The sequence below is a fragment of the Argopecten irradians genome, chromosome 2 (genome assembly GCF_041381155.1).
Source record: "Argopecten irradians isolate NY chromosome 2, Ai_NY, whole genome shotgun sequence".
Classification (NCBI taxonomy): Eukaryota; Metazoa; Mollusca; class Bivalvia; order Pectinida; family Pectinidae; genus Argopecten; species Argopecten irradians.
In genome coordinates this window covers 24,481,699-24,490,822 of record NC_091135.1, presented here as the reverse complement: position 1 = coordinate 24,490,822, position 9,124 = coordinate 24,481,699, and the positions used below count along the sequence as shown (strand labels likewise).

Sequence of the window (9,124 nt, the reverse complement as noted above, 5' to 3'; positions counted from 1 at the left end):
AAAGACATTAACACATATTAAACAAATCGTTTTGTTGGGCCAAATATAACAATTTTGTTACGACAAACGTGAATTTATGCAGATTGTTTTCACATCTGTTAGACATCAAAGTATAAAACGAAAATGTTCTTGTTACTTTACAGGAAGCATACAGTTCGATAACGTTTTGGAATATAATCCAATAGTGCAAATAGTTCGTTTTAACAAAATTGCTGACAAAGTAAAGGCTTGTAAATACTGCCATATGCTACCAATTCCATTGGCTGAAGTACTGCTATCATCTCTATAAAAGGAACGAATAAGAGGGGGTAGTTGTAGGCCTCCTCAGCCGTCAACATGGATCACCTACGAATTGGACTGATTTTAGTCTTGGCGTTACTTCTTGTTGATCCATCCTGTAAGTAGTTTTAGACAATTATTCAGTCTAGGTTTTTTGTTAACTGTTTAATTTTGAGATAAGTCAGCAACTCTTTATTTCCGTTCTGTTGATAAAAATAACTTACTGCAGGAAGATGATGTAGCTTGTGTTTTTGTTAAGTTTGAATATTTTTGAAATGTGTTCCGTATAGCAGAAGTATAAAGGGAGTGGGACGACTGGTTCGCCCGTTCTCAGTATGATGTGACCGGGTGGAGTGTGTTGCTTGGTATCTTCGGCAGCATACTTCAGTGATATACACTCTATAGCACTATAAAAAGGGTTAGAGTTCCACTATACAAGAAGATACAACACGAATAAACACGTCACATACATGGGAGGCCGTCTTTACATGACCCTTGATGTTAATAGGACGTTAATTTAATAAAATAAACAAACTGTGAGGAAAGAAAAAAAATGATGTAAAGTAGAAGTATAAGAACAGAATTGAAAGTACTAAGCACACCACTTTCAGAAGGGTCATATATTAATGAGTATCAGAGAATTAACCAAATTATGTATCCTAACATTTCATTTCCTATTACAATAGGCGGTGGTAGAGGTGGTCGAAAGAAACGACCTTCCAAGAAACCTTCTGTACAGGAAGTACCCGCTCCTGTGAACCATCCTGTTAAAGATGATTACAAACCGGTGAAGGTTCCGCCGACTAAGGACGATGATCCGCCAAAGAAGGACTACGTTCCAGTGAATAACGACAATGCCCCGGCGAACAACGACTACGTTCCTGTGAAACCGTCTGTCGATTACCTTCCACCAAAAGACTCGTATACTGAAACAAAAGAATGCTGTGAAAATGCGGTGCTGATTAGCGGACGATGTGTGTGTAAACCCAACTACTATGGCCGGAGTACCCACCCATGTGTTTGTTAGTATAGTCCATCCTGTTATTTAATATCAACACTTCATTCACACTCCATATATGATTATCATACAGTAGCTAACTTATAACTGAAAGTAACGGTAAATAATTAACTATTGGTCTTTTTTTTTAGAATAATGTCTATGCAAGTTTATTTCTATTTACTTTTTTATGTCCATACAAAACATATTCTAGTTTCGTTAGATCTTATCAATGACCTATGACATAGATTCACAAGAACGTATTTTTATCAATGTCTAATGATACAGATTCACAAGAACATGTTGACACATTGGCTTTGTTACCAGATCATAGCAGTCTTCCTTTCTTTAAATTCGCAATTGTCCTTCATTCGCAGTACCATGCTGGGGTAAATGCGGCCCCAACACACAATGTGATGTGAAAACCTTCAAGTGTTCCTGTAAAACGGGACTCATTGGTGATCCATACAAAGGATGTCATCGTAAGTGTTTTTATTGTTTGTTTCTCCATTCAAAAATGTTCGGTTCTTAGACTAATAAATATGTTACAACGCTATTCAACGCTATTGAACCGTATACAGTGTGAATGCACCGAGATGATTGTTTATCGTTCATTTTCATGTGAAGTGCCTTGTTGGGGGAAATGTGTAAAAGACGCTACTTGTAACGAAGACACTAATGTATGTGAGTGTAACGAAGGACTTGTTGGCGACGGAACTGTACAATGCTACGGTAAGTAAATGTATAACATTTATAAAATATATTCATTCTATTAAAATGTGGAATTCCGATTTCCGAGTAATCGCTCCTGCAGTTGCAAGGGAACGCTATACACCAACACTGGATATAGTGATTAAATACGGTAGTCTGTTTTGTGGAGGGGTCATACAATTCTAACATCTTAAGTCAATTAAATATAGTATTCTACTTACAAATGTGCGGTCATTTATCATTTTTAGCACGATCCACGAATGATATTGTGTGAACTTTTCTGTGGAGTTTGGTCATAGTGTTAATCGATTACATATATAAACACTAGATATATTGAAATATCTTTGTACGTTATCAATGCCAAGAGAATGGTACGCTCTTGAAGAGTGGCCGAAGTGTTTTCCAGTATGTATTACAATTTATTCAATTTTCACATTCGATTTCGACTTAAACATAATTTTCTCAAGGACCATTGTCCTTTAGGAAAATAGGCCTGTGATTCGTCACACTGACATAATGTCGTTTAGGTAACACATGCATTACACTTAACAATTCACCATCAATATTGTTGTTTGCGTTTTATTTCCAGAACCGAGTGTCATTGAGTTCGCAAAAGCATCGTACACTGTATCGGAATCCTCTGGCACATTGACAGTAGAGGTAGTCAGAACAGGGACAACTATTGACGCTGTATCCGCGACTTACATATACGTAGACGGAACCGCAACCCATGGATTCGACTATTCAAACTACTTTGGTTCTGTTGTCTTTAAGGCAGGCGAAGCCACTAAATACATCACCATTAATATTATCGACGATTCGGTAAGGGCCAATATCAAAAACGAACCAAAAACACCGTCATTACTATTATCAATGGCGTTATAAGGCTGCAATATTGATCTTGTTCCTTTTAATTTCTCATGATTATATCGATATAAGACTGCAATATTCACTATTCTAACCGAATAGATCCCCATTACAATTTTTGATAACTATGTAAGGCTTCAATTATGGGCTTGTAATTAACCAAAAAATATTATCGGAGAAGCGATAGGTATTTATTTCGAACCACAACCTGAGCCAAAACATTAACATTTACATGTAATCTTTGTAAGGAGGCGGTCCATACACTAACCCTTATCATTTCGTTGTGCATCGCTGTTTATTTAATTCACAACTTTAATAGGATCTATCCAAAACTGTTACCGTTCGGGGCATCAATACATATTAACAGTTTAGTCAGCACATTTCTCATATCGCAGTCTATATGTAACTAAAGATATTCTTTCTGAACCAATTTCCTTATTTTTATTCCCCACTTTCTCCGAAACGGGGGATATTATTAATTTGGGTTTTTCCGTCTGCCTGTCCATCTGTCTGTAACACTTCGTTTCCGTGTAATAACTGTAACAAATGTACACCGATTTTCTTCAAACATGGTGACAAGGTTAAATGCCTTAAGGGCTCGACCAAGTTCGATCGCGACTGTCGATGGACCTTATTTCATTAAACTTTGTAATAAGTTTGAATGCCTTAAGTGCCTGGCCAGGTTCAATTAACTCTTTCAACGGATGGTATTTGTCAAAGTTATGCCCTCTAATTTACTACAAATTTCATTTTTCTGCAGTTTCTGTGTAATAACTTACAAATGTTAAAACTAATATTGTTAAAACTTGATAATCACTTTTGGCAGATCTTAATTAGCAAAGTTATTGCCCTTTGATATATAAAGAGAGTCATTTTCTGCCACTTCCGTACAATACAGCTGTAACTGTAATAAATATTAGCCGATTTTCTTCAAACTTGGTAAAAAGTTAAATGTCTTACTTCCGAATAAGACTTCTGTTTATTTTTTCATGTTTAAACCAAGGTTAAGCCTAACATCAATAATGTTTACCTACAATATTTCCTGAAAGCGGGGGATGGAAATTTCATGAATTTGTCTGTTAACATATATTGTCCTTGCCTTAATTCTAAATTACTAAAAAGGCAAAAGCTTGGGGCAAATTATTCTGATCATTTTTTGTTTCTTCAGATTTATGAACAGACCGAGACATTTGAACTGAAATTGACGTCTTCATCTGTTACTGCAATACTCGGGGAATTGGTAGTTACGTCGATTGATATCACCGATAATGACGGTAAGACAGCGCCTATATATGTCATCCTTATTCTTGTTTTACTTCCTTTTTTATCATTATATTATATATTAAAGAAATATTGTTACTCAATCTTAATCTAAAAACCCGGTTCTGATGGTTATCATTTGTTAGTTGGTAACTAAGTACTTACCTTATTGGTTGATTGATTGCCAGGTAATTACCTATGACTCTTGAAACTTGGGTAATTGTATAATGGTGCTTAATCGTACACTTGTAGATTGAATAACTATATAACATATAATGCTCGCGGGTACTTTTTATCGCGGTGTGATTTACTGTATGATATATATTGTCTTGTGGGTTATGTTTATCACGGTGTGATTTACTGTATGATATATATTGTCTTGTGGGTTATGTTTATCACGGTGTGATTTACTGTATGATATATATTGTCTTGTGGGTTATGTTTATCACGGTGTGATTTACTGTATGATATATATATTGTCTTGTGGGTTATGTTTATCACGGTGTGATTTACTGTATGATATATATATTGTCTTGTGGGTTATGTTTATCACGGTGTGATTTACTGTATGATATATATTGTCTTGTGGGTTATGTTTATCACGGTGTGATTTACTGTATGATATATATATTGTCTTGTGGGTTATGTTTATCACGGTGTGATTTACTGTATGATATATATTGTCTTGTGGGTTATGTTTATCACGGTGTGATTTACTGTATGATATATATTGTCTTGTGGGTTATGTTTATCACGGTGTGATTTACTGTATGATATATATTGTCTTGTGGGTTATGTTTATCACGGTGTGATTTACTGTATGATATATATTGTCTTGTGGGTTATGTTTATCACGGTGTGATTTACTGTATGATATATATTGTCTTGTGGGTTATGTTTATCACGGTGTGATTTACTGTATGATATATATTGTCTTGTGGGTTATGTTTATTGCGGTGTGATTTACTGTATGATATATATTGTCTTGTGGGTTATGTTTATCACGGTGTGATTTACTGTATGATATATATTGTCTTGTGGGTTATGTTTATCACGGTGTGATTTACTGTATGATATATATTGTCTTGTGGGTTATGTTTATCACGGTGTGATTTACTGTATGATATATATTGTCTCGTGGGTTATGTTTATCACGGTGTGATTTACTGTATGATATATATTGTCTTGTGGGTTATGTTTATCACGGTGTGATTTACTGTATGATATATATTGTCTTGTGGGTTATGTTTATCACGGTGTGATTTACTGTATGATATATATTGTCTTGTGGGTTATGTTTATCACGGTTAAACCTTTGTTATTATTATGATGACTGATATTAAAAACATCCAGTAAAAATACGAGGTGCACTAATCGCAACAGCATACTGTCGGCTGGAAATTCATCGTTTGAAATCAATATTTTTGTCAATAATGGCATAAGAGACGAATTGAAATAGTTCAAACCTTCGGAAAATTTATTTTCAAATGTTAATCAGGCTTATCACTTTGATCGCAGCTAAATGAATTACTTATCAATCAATAGAACAATTTGTAATTCCATAGCAATTATGAAAACAACAGTTTTTAAAATTAATCATAATTTACTGTTTTCGAGATGGAATTTTGAGGGAAAAAAGATGCTTTTTATTACTCAGTAATTCTGTTTATCATACACACGCAGATAGTAACATGATCAAGTGTTATGTTACTCAGGTAATTGCGGGGGAAGGTGTAAATACCAATCCACTTGTGATGTCGCGACCCAAAAGTGTGTATGCAACGAAGGCTACATCAACGATCCCTACCACTATGGAGGCTGCATCTGTAAGTAGAACCCAGTGGTATGTATTGGGGAATGGCCGAGGTGGGGATGGAGGTGTAAGAAAGGCTATGTTAGCGATCCCTTCCAAGAACGCAGTGTCTGTAGCTATATATCAATATGGGATTGTGGATGACTGGGAACGGGAAGGGAAAGAATGACGATATTGACGATCTAACGACAGAGGCGGTGTTTGTAAATCGAGTCCATCGGTATATCTATATGGTTGAGGATAAGTGATTTTCGGCTAATTGTAAGTGTTCAGTACAGAGTTAAATCTGTTTGTGAATCACCATAAAAGAGGTTATATACTGGAATACAATGTCATTATCCTGTAGTTGTGTGATACTTGCTGCCTGAAACAAAATTAAACGATTAAATTTTTGGGTTGAGGAATATAGCAAGTTTCTGGTTTCCCAAAGCTAGTCTGTTTCTCGATGCGAAAATGATTAGGCTTTTATTTTCTATCACTAAACATACTAATCTTGAAATTATATACATATATTTTTGAAATTCTGACACTTAGAGGTAGCCTACATTACAACTGTACGTACGTGTACATTTAAAAGGTATTGTCCTCTGTCTCTATTACATTTCTCACTTACAAGATAAACATGATGGCGTTTTTGGTAACAGTTTCCGACCGATGCGATAGCCTAAGTTACGTCAACGTGTCAAAGTGCGGGTGTGCGCTAGCTTCTAGGGTTGTGTTAGTTCGAAAGACTAGCGTACAGCTGAACGAGGTTTTTGGGAAAAGTAGTGAGATAGTTTAAACTAAGTTATTTTGACCGTTCAATAGGCGAAATTACTTCAGTTACATTTATATAGAGAGTCAGTTAACAATTTTTGTCATTAATTAACCGTGCAATACGTATGTTTGACAGTACCCTGCGGTGGAAAATGCTGCGAAAATGCCTATTGCAATGTAAAGGAGGATAAGTGTTACTGCAAAGAAGGATACTATGGAATACCAACGGTCAACTGCTACAGTACGTTCAAATATATGATCATTGTTTGTTTAAAGGCTCGGTAATATAGTAGTTGGACAGATATTATATTAATACATACTTTTAATATAATGCTTTGATAAGTATAATGTGAAAAGCAGTCAAATAAATATCTAATGTATCCAAAAAACAACAAACTCTTACTTGTTATAATAGCAAAGAGTGTATTAATTGTGTTGTAATATGTTATAAATAGTGTTAGGTTCATTTAGCAATTCCTGTCATCCAACATTATTCAAAGGTGTCCCTAGCCGAAGGTACAGAGCACTGACTCCTGATATAATTGTTTTATAGAACCTTGTAAGGGTCTGTGTAAAGCCAATGCTATGTGTGGAAAGGGCAACAAATGCTACTGTAAACCTGGATTTTATGGAAACCCATACGAAGAGTGTTACCGTAAGTAATATATGCATGTACTATTCTTAAGTCATTTCTTTGTATAGCAATCCCTTATAACTATTGATTTAAGGGATAAGATTTAAGATAATGCCATTAACAAATAGTTGACATTACATCAGTGCTTTCTGGTACAATATTAGACATTGCATCTCTGCAAATGACCTGTCCTTCATGTGTCTGCCCTGCAGATAGAAAAAGCCGACTAAAATGAAGATATCTTCTATTCCAAATGTTTCCGTTGGCCTCGAGTTGAGCGATCGCCCGTGTAAGGAAGGCTCTGAGTTTTGTCCCATAGCCAAGACACTCTATAGTCTATACTAAGCATAAAGGAAGTGGGACGACTGGTTCGCCCGTTGTCAGTATAATGAGACCGGGTGGATGTGCTTGTTCTGTGTCATTGGTTGTATGCTTCAGTGTGATATCCCTATAAAAAGGGCAACAGTTTACTGTAAGGACATGTCTTGAATCTAATTACCCAAACTAAAGCATGGGATATGAGTATCAGTTTGGTTCTGTTGGTAATTTGGCTTTGTCTTTATTTTAAGCTTTAGTTATACTGACGGCATTCTTATGTATGACAATTTTTTATTTGTTTTATTTATATTTTCATTTCTCATCTCGCCTGTAGCACCATGCCATGGTCTCTGTGGAACTAACGCAAGATGTGATATTCCAACCCAGACTTGTGTGTGTAACGACGGATTCTTCGGAAATCCAAAGGAGAAGTGTGAAGGTATGTATCATACCTTACAGGCTGGATTTGTTTGATGACATTACGTGGAAAGGTTGTTTTTTTTTTGCTTTATTTTTTATGAATGACTTACGAGAAAAATAAATGGTTACTCATCACTTTTGATGGAAATGTGTAAAAGAGACCTGCTAGTGAAAATAAACATGTTTTTTTTTACTTTCCAGCACCAGGAACTATTAGTTTTTCCACGGGAACCTACACTGTCAACGAAAGTGAAGGACGTATTAAGATCACTTTAGTGAGGACCGGATCCACCTTCAAAGCTGTCAGTGGTAGCTGGCAAGCCCACCCCACATCTGCCACAGCCATAGCAGATTATGGTCCAGTTACTGGCAGTTTCTTATTCGAAGCGGGTTCTGATTCGGCATTCTTTTATGTTTACATCGTCAATGATTTGGTAAGTATCTGAAAGTGTAAAAACCATTTAACACTAATGAGATATCTCTTTTCTATTTATTTATTTATGTATCACTTGACTATGTAAATTAAGATTCTGCATATAACTATATAATTATTTTTTCTTTGTCTTCATACCAAATCTGGCTTTCTGATTGGCCAATATTTTTAGCATACCACTATGAAAAAAAATCCGAGAATTGCGCGAAACCCCGACGTTATCGTGACGTCACAATAGAGACATCGATGTAGCGTATTGATTCGGAAAAAAAACACCACTATAATGTTACATTTAAACATACTTCATTTCATCAAATATAGTACAAAATTAATTATAGATATTGATGTCACTATTTTTTCGGGTTATGAAACAATATTGTTTGCAAACTTTTGTGAGATTCCGCAACGTGGGTTCACACAGTTTGCAAACAATTTTTTTCATAACCCGATAAATTAAAAAAAAATAATGACATCGATGCTTAAGTAAACTTCTGGAAGCACAGAAGTTCAACAATAACGTCATATTTTCAATCTGTATATCATAACATATTTCAATCTTATTTGTTTTGTATTTTAGCATAAAAACACATAACTTGGACATTGCAAATTAAAGGCGTATATTAGATATGCTCCGAT

General features: G+C 35.3%; 1 long non-coding RNA gene across 1 annotated transcript; it reads left to right on the top strand.

Annotated features, from left to right (window-relative positions):
- Positions 1 to 1,909: 1,909 nt before the first annotated feature.
- LOC138316921 (uncharacterized) lies at positions 1,910 to 4,088 on the top strand. Its single transcript, XR_011207680.1, has 3 exons — positions 1,910 to 2,008; positions 2,577 to 2,809; positions 4,023 to 4,088. It is a non-coding gene; the product is annotated as an uncharacterized lncRNA (long non-coding RNA).
- The last annotated feature ends 5,036 nt before the right edge of the window (positions 4,089 to 9,124 follow it).